Source organism: Budorcas taxicolor, chromosome 9, assembly GCF_023091745.1.
Source record: "Budorcas taxicolor isolate Tak-1 chromosome 9, Takin1.1, whole genome shotgun sequence".
In the NCBI taxonomy this organism is placed as follows: Eukaryota; Metazoa; Chordata; class Mammalia; order Artiodactyla; family Bovidae; genus Budorcas; species Budorcas taxicolor.
In genome coordinates this window covers 54,898,733-54,911,118 of record NC_068918.1, presented here as the reverse complement: position 1 = coordinate 54,911,118, position 12,386 = coordinate 54,898,733, and positions in this window count along the sequence as shown.

Below are 12,386 nucleotides of genomic sequence, written 5' to 3'. Positions count from 1 at the left end.
TAGTGAGGACTGGAACATTTAAGTGTATTAAGCAGGAGGAAGATAGGAGACAAGGAAAAGATAGGAAGAGGTCCTGCTCCTGTCACATACTCAGTGATAATTAGCCATTTTTCTGTACTAAGACTGCAGTCCTTTCCAAATGGGAAACCATGGCCTCAGTAATTGCAAACATGCCTGTCACTGAAGCTGCTGATAAAAGTTCTGGCATTCAGCAACAGAGAATTCTCTTACATTTATTTACTTATTTTTGGCTACACTAGGTCTTTGCTGCTGTGCAGGCTTTCTCTAGTTGTGGGACATGGAGGCTACTCTTCACTGTGGTGCTTGGGCTGTTTGTGGTGGTGGCTTCTCTCATTGTAGAGCGCAGGCTCAAGGATGCTTGGGGTAGCTGCGGCTCCTGGGCTCTAGAGCACAAGCTCAGTAGCCGTGGGGCATGGGCTTAGCTGCTCCACGGCGTGTGGGATCTTCCTGGATCGGGCTAGAATCTGTGTCTTCTGCATTGCCAGGTGGATTCTTTACCACTGAGCCACCAGGGAAGCCCCAGAGAATTTTTTTTTTTTTTTAGAAGAACCAGTAATCAGGCTGGGCTAATTTTTCTAATTTAGTTCTCTTGCTTCTGTTGTTGTTTAGTCCTTAGGTTGTGTCTGATTCTTCGTGACTCCGTGGACTGCAGCCCGCCAGGCTCCTCTGTCCATGGAATTTCCTAAGCAATAATATTGGAGTGGGTTGCCATTTCCTTCCTGATGGAATCTTCTCCATCCAGGGGTTGAACCTGTGTCTCTTGCTTGGCAGGCAGATTATTTACCACTGAGCCACCCAGGAAGAAAACTTAGTTCTATTACATCATGCCTAAAGAGAGAAAAAAACGTGAGTAGGGCCATGGTGTTTGTCCTTAAGGGACTCTTATGGCACCACACTTTATTTCATTTTTTAAAACTAGTTTTAAAATTTAGGATTTTATATATGGCTCAAAACTTACAGAAACTCAGAGGAAAATACCACGAAATGCTCTCTGAACATTGGGCAGTGGTGAAGGTGACGGTTGTCTTGGTCTCCTTTTTTTCCTCCGCTTCATTCTTCCCTATTCTCATCCTTACTGGGGGAAGGATTTTTAGCACAACACACTGCAGGATTTACCTGGTAATACCTCAAATGACTATGACTTGACATCTAGAGACTGTGGGGCAACAAACCCTTGTTATAGGTCTGAGGTTCTCACTTCAGGCAGATACGTGGACCAGGGTATGTACGTAAGTGTGGAGAGATGCATAGGATCCAAGAGGACAGCATGGCTTGCACGCCTGAAGCTCTGTGGTCATGTGGACCATTGTACAACCCCGAGACTGACGGTGTGCATTTGGCTTCACTGGGGTGGTCTTCTGCACATTTCCAGGCTAGACTCCGCGCAGAACTCTTCTAGTCTTATACGTACATAAGTTTTGTTGTATATAGCTTTGGCCTTGAAGGGGACAAGTTGAGCTTCCACAAGTCTGATTTGGTATTCAGTCAAACCCTTAGATCTTACCTTCCAGAATTCCTTCTTTGTACTTTCAATAAATTGACCTTATATGATTTAGCCAAGGTTCTGTCTGTCATCAATCTAATCCTGCTCCTGACAGTTGTCAATATGTTGATAACCCGTGCATCTGGATTTTTCTAACAACAAACACTAGCAAGGGAGAGGTGGCTTGTCTTGTTGGTACTCTGCTTTGAAGAATGTGGGACTCCATATTCTTTTTCAGGAAAAAGCCAGGACTACAGTGCCCTAGCCAGGGTCATACCAGGAAATAGGTCCCCTGGACTATAAAAATGAAGAGTAATATGGAGAAGAAACTCTGAAAGGAAGCTTGAGTTGTGAAATAGCAGAGGGACAGCAAGGTCAACAGCAGAGAATTCTAGGTGTCCAACAGAGGCTGACTCTGTTAATTGAATTTATCCTGATGGAAATGGGAAGACAATATTTTACATCATCCAGAAACCCCTAGACTTGTTCATGTTGAACTATAGGTTATCCTTCTGGTCACTGAGCCAATATTTTCTTCAAGATATTGGAGAAAAAATTAAATAAGAAAACATGAATCAGTTCTGTGTATTCTATCTTTTATCTCATTTGGCAATTTTACTAGAATAAACTTTTCACTTTGTTGATCCTTATTTTCTGTTTCATTAATTTCTGCTCATCTAGCATGTGGCTTTCCTCTTTATATACACACTTTTAGGTGGTTGTTTCCCTTTTCACATCACGACTTGTCCAGATCTCTGGGACTCATCCAGTCCTCTAGTATAAGGCAGTATCCAGCTCTAATTTGCCACATGCTCTTCAGTATGTTAAGCTATCCAACCTTTTTGTAGAAACACATGTTGCTGCTGCTTGGAATGGTTCTCAATGAACAGGTTCCACAAGGTTTTTGCTGGGATGATAGTATTGCTCAAAATACAGTATTTTTTTTGACAGTGCCCAAAATGTAGAGCCCAAAGACTGTCCTTTCATAATATGTTAGAATTATTTTTTCTTCATAAGGGATATAGGAGTATACCTTTAAAGTGTTGCCACCAGTCTGACAAGTTTGGAGGATCTCTGCAGTGGAGGCAGCGAGTATTTCTTCTGAAGCTCATCCTTGAGGTGATTCCCAGGGTACCACCTCCTCTCTTATCAGTTCAGTTCAGTTCAGTCACTCAGTCATGTCTGATTCTTTGTGACCCTATGAACTGCACCACGCCAGGCCTCCCTGTCCATCACCAACTCCTGGAATTCCCCCACACTCATGTCCATCTAGTCCATGATGCCATCCAGCCACCTCATCCTCAGTTGTCCCCTTCTCCTCCTGCCTCCAATCCCTCCCAGCATCAGAGTCTTTTCCAATAAGTCAACTCTTCACATGAGGTGGCCAAAGTATTGGAGTTTCAGCTTTAGCATCAGTCCTTCCAAAGAATATTCAGGACTGATCTTTAGAATGGACTGGTTGGATCTCCTTGCAGTCCAGGGCACTCTCAAGAGTCTTCCCCAACACCACAGTTCAAAAGCATCAATTCTTTGGCGCCCAGCTTTCTTCACAGTCCAACTTTCACATCCATACATGACCACTGGAAAGACCATAGCCTTGACTAGATGGATCTTTGTTGGCAAAGTAATGTCTCTGCTTTTGAATATGCTATCTAGGTTGGTTATAACTTTCCTTTCAAGGAGTAAGCGTCTTTTAATTTCATGGCTGCAATCACCATCTTCAGTGATTTTTGATCCCTAAAAAATAAAGTCTGACACTGTTTCCCCATCTATTTCCCATGAAGTAATGGGACCACATGCCATGATCTTAGTTTTTGAATGCTGAGCTTTAAGCCAACTTTTTCACTCTCCTCTTTCACTTTCATCAAGAGGCTTTTTAGTTCCTCTTCACTTTCTGCCATAAAGGTGGTGTCATCTGCATATCTGAGGTTATTGATATTTCTCCTGGCAATCTTGATTCCAGCTTGTGCTTCTTCCAGCTCAGCGTTTTTCATGATGTACTCTGCATATAAGTTAAATAAGCAGGGTGACAATATACAGCCTTGATGTACTCTTTTTCCTATTTGGAACCAGTCTGTTGTTTCATGTCCAGTTCTAACTTTTGCTTCCTGATCTGCATATAGGTTTCTCAAGAGGCAGGTCAGGTCTCTCATACACATACATTAAAGCAGCCTCCATGAAGTGATGAGAAAATTCCCTATTATTTCCAATTTTCTCATTGTTTTTCAGGCTATTTGTATCACCTTGGTATAAAATTCTCTGTGTTACTTTTGAGAGCAAGAAAGATAAACTGGTTGTAAATCCCCAGTTTCCCAGAGAGATGGACACCAAAGTCAATTCATTTTCTGTTATTACTATGTGCAATGCACAGAGGCCATGGGGTTGTGAAAGAATAAGTACATATTATGAGTATATACTATCCTTAAAAACTCATAGCCTGATGAGAAATAGTTATATAGATGACATTAAAAGTGTTAAAAAAAAAACACAAACAAATTTCTGGGGGAAAACTTCCATGAATTGTGTGCATACGTGTGTGCATGTGTACACATATACGCATAACTATACTCCTGTCCTGAGGATAGGGCTATTGATATGACATGGTAGGGAAAGATTTAAGCTCTTCTGAAGGATGGATATGCTTTTTAATATGTTGTCTAGGTTGGTCATAGCTTTTCTTCCAAGGAGCAAGTGTTTTTTAATTTCAAGGCTGTAGTCACCATCTGCAGTGATTAGGATCCCGCAAAGCTAGAATTCCAGTTGAGCTATTTCAAATCCTGAAAGATGATGCTGTGAAAGTGCTGCACTCAATATGCCAGCAAGTTTGGAAAACTCAGCAGTGGCCATAGGACTGGAAAAGGTCAGTTTTCATTCCAGTCACAAAGAAAGGCAATCCCAAAAAACATTCAAACTACTGAACAATTGCACTAATTTCACATGCTAGCAAAGTAATGCTCAAAATTCTCCAAGCCAGGCTTCAACAGTATGTAAACCATGAATTTTCAGAAGTTCAAGTTGGCTTCAGAAAAGGCAGAGGAATCAGAGATCAACTTGCCAACATCTGTTAGTCATTGAAAAAGCAAGAGAGTTCCAGAAAAAAAAAAACAAAAAACAAAAAAACCTACTTCTGCTTTATTTACTATGTCAAAGCTTTTGACTGTGTGGATCACAATAAACTGTGGAAAATTCTGAAAGAGATGGGAATATCAGACCACCTGACCTGCCTCCTGAAAAACCTGTATGCAGGTCAAGAAGCAACAATTAGAACTGGACATGGAACAACTGACTGGTTTCAAATAAGGAAAGGAGTATGTCAAGGTTGTATATTGTCACCCAGCTTATTTAACTTATATGTAGACTATACCATGTGAAATGCTGGGCTGGATGAAGCACAAGCTTGCTGGGAGAAATATCAATAACCTCAGATATGCAGATGACCCCACTCTTCTGGCAGAAAGCAAAGAGCTACCAAAGGGCCTTTTGGTGAAAGTGAAAGAGGAAAATGAAAAAGCTGGCTTAAAACTCAACATTCAAATAACAAAGATCATGGCATCCAGTCCCATCACTTCATGGCAAATAGATGGAGAAACAATGTAAACAGTGACAGACTTTATTTCCTTCGACTCCAAAATCACTGCAGATGGTGACTGCAGCCATGAAATTAAAAGTCGCTTGCTCCTTGGAAGGAAAGTTATGACCAACCTAGATAGCATATTAAAAAGCAGAGACATTACTTTGCCAACAAAGGTCCATCTAGTCACAGCTATGGTTTTTCCAGTAGTCATGTATGGATGTGAGAGTCGGACTATAAAGAAAGGTGAGTGCCAAAGAATTGATGCTTTTGAACTGTGGTGTTGGAGAAGACTCTTGAGAGTCCCTTGGACTGAAAGGAGATCCAACCAGTCCATCCTAAAGGAAATCAGTCCTGAATATTCATTGGAAGGACTGATTTTGATGCTGACACTCCAATACTTTGGCTACCTGATGTGAAGAACTGACTCATTGGAAAAGACGCTGATGCTGGAAAAGACTGAAGGCAGGAGGAGAAGGGGACAACAGAGGATGAGATGGTTGGATAGCATCACCGACTCTATGGACATGAGTTTGAGTAAAGCTCCAGGAGTTGGTGATGGACAGGGAAGCCTGGTGTGCTACAGTCCATGGGGTCACAAACAGTTGGATATGATTGAGTGACTGACATGAACTGAAGGATGGATAATATTCATCAGATGAAGCTGGAGGAATAGGGCTTTCCAGATGGAGAGAATAGGGAGCTAAAGCCAGGAACAGGAGAAATATGGTTCTAGAAACTGTATTTTGTTTATCCTCAAGATGTTTCAGGGCTTCCCTGGTGGCTCAGATGGTAAAGAATCTGCCTGCAATGTGGAAGACCTGGGTTCAATCCCTGGGTCAGGAAGAGCCCCTGGGGAAAGAAATGACAACCCCCTCCAGTATTCTTGCCTGGAGAATATTTCAAGGACAGAGGATCCTGGTAGGCTACAGTTCAAGGGGTTGTAAAGAGTTGTACACGACTGAGCAACTAACACTTTCACTTCACTTTCAGGATGTTTAACATAAAAGCCTCAGTACAGACTGCAACAGAGATTAAATATACTCACCAAACACACATGAGAAAGCTGAGGAAGAGGAAATCAGTTCTTCCAATTCTATATTACCTTCCTATTCATTTTGTAAGGAAATGATGTGTGTGTTGTCACTACAAAAATCTGGAGGAGGTATTCAGCCCAAATACTGTGCTCTCTGGGGCCAACTCTGGTCCAGAGTAAAGGAAAAAGAAAAATGAAGTAATACTTATGGAGCAGCTTTCCATTAGATCTAGATACTTGCCAACATACTTCTATTTAATGAGCATAATGATTTATTTTATTGGCATCAGGGCTGTGATTCAAAGATTAACTTTAAAGATTTATTTATTTTTGGCTGCACTGGGTCTTTGATGTTACATATGCGTTCTCTCTAGTTTCAGTGAGTGGGGCTGCTCTTCACTGTGGTGCTCGGGGTTTCTCATTGCTTTGGCTTCTCTCCTTGTGGAGCATAGATTCTAGGGTGCATGAGCTTCTGTAGTTGTGGCTCCTGGACTCTAGAGCACAAGCCCAATAGCTGTGGCTCATGGACTTTGTCACTCCGTGGCATGTGGAATCTTCCCAGACCAGGGATTAAACCCATGTCCCCTGTATTGGCAGGCACATTCTTTACCACTGAGGCACCAGGGAAACCTCCAAAATTAAATCTATGCTATGCTGGTCCCTACAAAAAATCCACCAAATAAAGATAAATAAGCTTAATTTTTTTCATTTCAGTTGAGTATTAAAGGGTCAAATGGCTTCTCCTAGGCAAAGAGACAGGGAAAAAATGCTTAGACCAAGGAAACTAACTGGAAGACACAATGTGACTTGGAGAGGCATGATGAAGTCAGATAGCTAAGACCCTATCATTCATTCATTTATCAATTCATTCATTGCACAAATATTTGTTGTCCACTGCCCTGTGGACTTAGGATATAAGAGTAACCAGATAAACCAGATTCCTCTACTTACACACCTTACCTTGTGGGTGAGTAAGTGAATCCGCTCAGTCATGTCTGACTCTTTGTGACCCCATAGACTGTAGCCTACCAGGCTCCTCCATCCATGGGATTTTCCAGGCAAGGATACTGGAGTGGGTTACCATGCACACAAATCAAAAGTCAATGAATAAGAAAGGAAAATGCTAGATAGTGGTGAAAAGTGCTGCAAAGAGAACTATAAAATACTAATCAGTAAAGCTAGATGGCTACTTTAGATTGCATTGAGTGGTTGGATGATCAAGGAAGATAATACGGATAAGCTGAGAATTGAAGGCAAAATCAAAACAAAATACCAACATAAACAACCACAAACTTTTGGCTATGAGAAAGTCAGGATAAATAGAATTCTGGATGCAATATCCCTGAACTTAGACTCTTATTGATGAGCTCAAGGAACATAGAGAAGTTAGGGTGGTCAGAGCATGGTGGGAAAAGGGAGAATGATATGAACTGAGGCCAGGTGAGCAAGCAAGGAGGCAGACTATTTACAACTTCAAGAGAAGTTTCTATTTTAGTCTATGGGTAATGGGAAATCCCTGAAGAGACTTTAATTAGGATTGATTTCATATAACATTTTAAAACATTAAAATAAATTTGAAAGCTCTTTGTTGTGCAGAGAGTGAACCTAGAGAGGCTCCAGAATGACACGAGACCACTGGGAGATCACTGCACCAAACAAGAGACAGAATTGTCTGCAAGGGACAAGGCTGCTGAAGAGCTTGTGAGAAGAGCATGGGTCCAGAACCAAGTCATTCATGCCACTGAAAACCTGTAAAAATTTACAAGACATGATGGTATAAAGAGTGCATGTGTCCTCAGTTGTGTCTGATTCTTTGCGACCCCATGGGCTGTAGCCCACCAGGCTTCTCTGTTCATAGGATTTTCCAGGCAAGAATACCAAAGTGGGTTGCCATTTCCTATTCCAGGGGATCTTCCCAACCCAGGGATCAAACCCGCCTCTCTAGAATCTCCTGCGCTGGCAGGTGGATTCTTTACCACTGGCACCACCTGGGAAGTCTGGTATAAAGAACGATGAGCTGCCAATTGCTTGGAAGACAAGCTTTGTGCAGCAAGATGTTTCTTTCTTCCTGGCAAAGACCTTCTTTTTACTCCCCACCTTTTAAAAGACATTGACAGCCTTTGAAGATTCTGAAAAATGCTCATAAAATTGAAAAATTTCTTGGGTGGTATCAATGGCAAATAATGATTGAAAACTAGGCCTCCATAGACAGAGCAGTTTCATCTGGATCCATGTAAACAGAAACTGTGTAACAGCCAATTTCTCCATGACAAAATATTAGAAGAAATGTAAGCAACTATGAGATTTTTATGGACCTCACAATGTCACTTGACAGAGGCATAGCTTCGATTTTCCTCTGCTGCTCTCACAAAGCCATGGAGCATTGGAACCATTGCAAGGCACATTCAGCAAAGAAGTAAATTAATGCAAAGCTAAACTTAATTTTCTTTTCTTTCTTTTGTTGAAATCTTTTTATTTTAAGGTCATGTAAGCTTGATATAAATCAAGATGGATATTATAACAACATACATTTTCCTTAATCACCGTCTGTTAAAAGTAATGTTACATTTTAAAACCTGAAGGAGACAGGAATTGCATTTTACTTGTGTGTGGTAGGATTTGATGTCGTCTCACAAACTTTTGCAGTGAAAGAATATCTAATTCAGACTTGCATAATATTTTATGAAGACATTTTTTAAAAGCTTCAAATAAGCTTCTAACATATTTTCAAAGTCTTTACTGAATTTGTTACAGTATTGCTTCTGTTTTATGTTTTGACTTTTTGGCCACAGAGTATGTGGAATCTTAGTTCCCCAACCAGGGATGGAACCCACACCCCTTGCACTGGAAGGTGGTGGCCCAGTAGATAAGACTCCACACGGCCAATGCAGGGGACAAAGTATTCAATCCCTGGTCGGGGAACTGGGATCCCACATGCCACATGGCATGGCCAAAAAAAAAAAAAAAAGGAAAAAATAGAGATAAAAGCCCACTGTGAAGAGACAAAACAATGAACAAATCTAGACTTAGAGGTAATCTATCTATTGAAATTAGATGGGGATATTAAAATAAGTGTGATTAATATGTTAAATGCTCCAACATGGAAAAGGTAAAAACATGGTATAGCAGGTTGGGTTTTCAACCAAGAGATGGAAAGTATAAGCAAGAGTCAAATGCTAGAAGTAAAAAGAATACAGAGATGAACAATGGCTTTAGCAGGCTTATCAGTAGTTTCCATACAGCTGAAACAAGAATTAGTAAATTTGAAGAAATTGCTCAAACTGAAATTCAAATAAAAGTAAATGAAAACAAGCATAGCTCAGAGATATTACAGTTTTGGTTCTGGACCACTGCAATATGGTGAATATCGCAATAATGGGTGTCACAGGAATCTCCTGGTTTCTCAGTGCACCTAAGAGTCATGTTCATGCAAAAATGAACAAATGGGATGTAATTAAACTAAAATTTTTTGCACAATGAAGGAAACTATAAACAAGGTAAAAAGGCAGCCTTCAGAATGGGAGAAAATAATAGCAAATGAAACAACTGACAAAGAATTCATCTTCAAAATACACAAGCAGCTCATGAAGCTCAATACCAGAAAAATGAAAGACCCAATCAAGAAGTGGGCCAAAGAACTAAACAGACAGTTCTCCAAAGAAGACATATAGATGGCTAATAAACACAAATAAGATGATCAACGTTACTCATTAACACAGAAATGCAAATCAAAACCACAATGAGGTACCATCTCATGCTGGTCAGAATGGCCACCATCAAAATGTCTATAAACAATAAATGCTGGAGAGGGTGTGGAAAAAAGGGAATCCTCTTACACTGTTGGTGGGAGTGCAAGTTAGTACAACCACCATGGAGAACAGTGTGGAGATTCCTTAAAAAACTGGAAATAGAACTGCCATAGCAATCCCACTGCTGGACATACACACTGAGGAAGCCAGAATTGAAAGAGACATATGTATCCCAGTGTTCATCACACCACTGTTCGCAATAGCTAGGACAGGAAGCAACCTAGATGTCCATCGGCAGATGAATGGATAAAGAAGTTGTGGAAGGAATGTGAAAGGAAGTTTTGTACATATACACAATGAAATATTATTCAGCTATAAGAAAGAAAGAATTTGAGTCAGTTCTAATGAAGTGGATGAAACTGTAGCCTATTATACAGAGTGAAGTAAGTTAGGAAAAGAAATACCAATACAGTATATTAATGCATATATATGGAATTTAGAAAGATGGTAATGATGATCCTATATGCAAGACAGCAAAAGAGCCACAGATGTAAAGAACAGACTTTTGGACTCTGTGGAAGAAGGTGAGGGTGGGATGATTTGAGAGAATAGCATTGAAGCATGTATATTACCATATGTGAAATAGATGACCAGTGCAAGTTTGATACATGAAGCAGGGCACTCAAAGCCGGTGCTCTGGGACAACCCAGAGAGATGGGATGGGGAGGGAGGTGGGAGGGGGGTTCAGGATGTGGGGAAACATGTGCACCCATGGCTGATTTATGTTGATGTATGGCAGAAACCACAATATTGTAAAGTAATTAGCCTCTAATTAAGTTAAATACATTAATTTAAAAGAGTTATGTCTATGCTATACTGTAGTCTATGAAGTATGCAATAGCATTATGTCTAAAAAGCAATGCATATATCTTAATTAAAATACTTTATTGCTGGGTCTTCCCTGGCGATTCAGTGGTCAAGGCTCTGTGCTTCTACTTCACGTGTGTGTGTGCGTGCTCAGTCACTTCAGTCGTGCCTGACTCTTTGTGATTCCATGAACTAGAGCCTGCCAGGCTCCTCTGTTTGTCCATGGCATTCTCCAGCAAGACTACTGGAGTGGGTTACCATGCCCTTCTCTGGGGGATCTTCCCGCCCCAGGGATCAAACTTGCATCTCTTATGTCTCCTGCATTGGCAGGCAGGTTCTTTACCACTAGTGCCATCTGGGAAGCTCTCTACCACAGGGGTTACTGCCAAAAAAAAAAAAGATCTGGCTGAAGACTTGATAATAGCTCCTGCAAAGGCTGAGTAAGATTCCTTCACAGAGAACTATCTTTCTCTCTGTTTCTCTGGAGACCAGCCTTGTCTCTCTGAAGAAAACAGGACAGCTTCTTGAATAAACTGAAATGGTGCTGCTGAAAATGTCAGTTTTCACAGATAACTGTTGTTTCTTCCTAATTCACTGCTGCTTTCTTTTGGAGGCTATAAGGGGAATTTCCCCTCTTTTTTTCCAGTTCATGTATTTTTGGTTGTTTTTGTATATATGTAGGTATGGAGATATAATTGACAGATAACATTTAGTTTAAGATGTACAACTGAAGGTTTGATACACTTACCTACTGTAATATGATTATCACTCTAGCTTTATTTAGTACCTCTCTCATGTTACATAAGTATCTTTTGTGTGTGTGCGTGTGGTGAGAACAATTAAGGACTAGTCTCCTAGCAAGTATTGTTTACCATACAGTATGGTTGCTTATGGGCTTCCCAGCTGGCACGAGAGGTAAAGAACGTGTCTGCCAATGCAGGAGACATAAGAAACATAGGTTCAATCCCTCAGTCTAGAAGAGCCCTTGGAGGAGGAAATGGCAACCCACTCCAGTATTCTTGCCTGGAAAATTCCATGGACAGAGGAGCCTGGAGGGCGATAGTCCATAGCGTCACAGAGTCGGACATGACTGAAGTGACTTAGCACACATTGTTTATGATCACTGTGCTGGGCATTAGCTCTCCAGAACTTTTTTATCTACTAGTTGTAAGTCTGTATCCTTAAATAACATCCCTCTAATCCCCCACCCTATAGTCCTTAGTGACCACCATTCTACTCTCTGCTTTCTCAAGTTAGGCTTTTTTAGATTTCACACATAAGTGATATATAGTATTTGTCTTTGTCTGACTTATCTTACCTAGCACAATGCTGTCAAGGCTGATAAATGGCAAGATATCCTTCTTTTGAGTGGCTGAATAATATTCTAATGTGTGTGTGTGTGTGTGTGTAAAAATCAACAATCTGATTCTATACAAAAAGGCAAAGAAGTAGAATATGGAGTTGACTAAAGGATATACGAATGAATCATCAAAATAGAATCCAGAAAATGACCTGTATGTGGTAAATCGATTTTAAGCAAAGGTAATTTGAAGGCACTCCACAAAAGAGTACAGTTGACCTGTGAACAACATGGTTTAGAACTGTGCAAGTTCACTTACACATGGTGTTTTTTCAAGAGTAAATACTACAGTACTACAG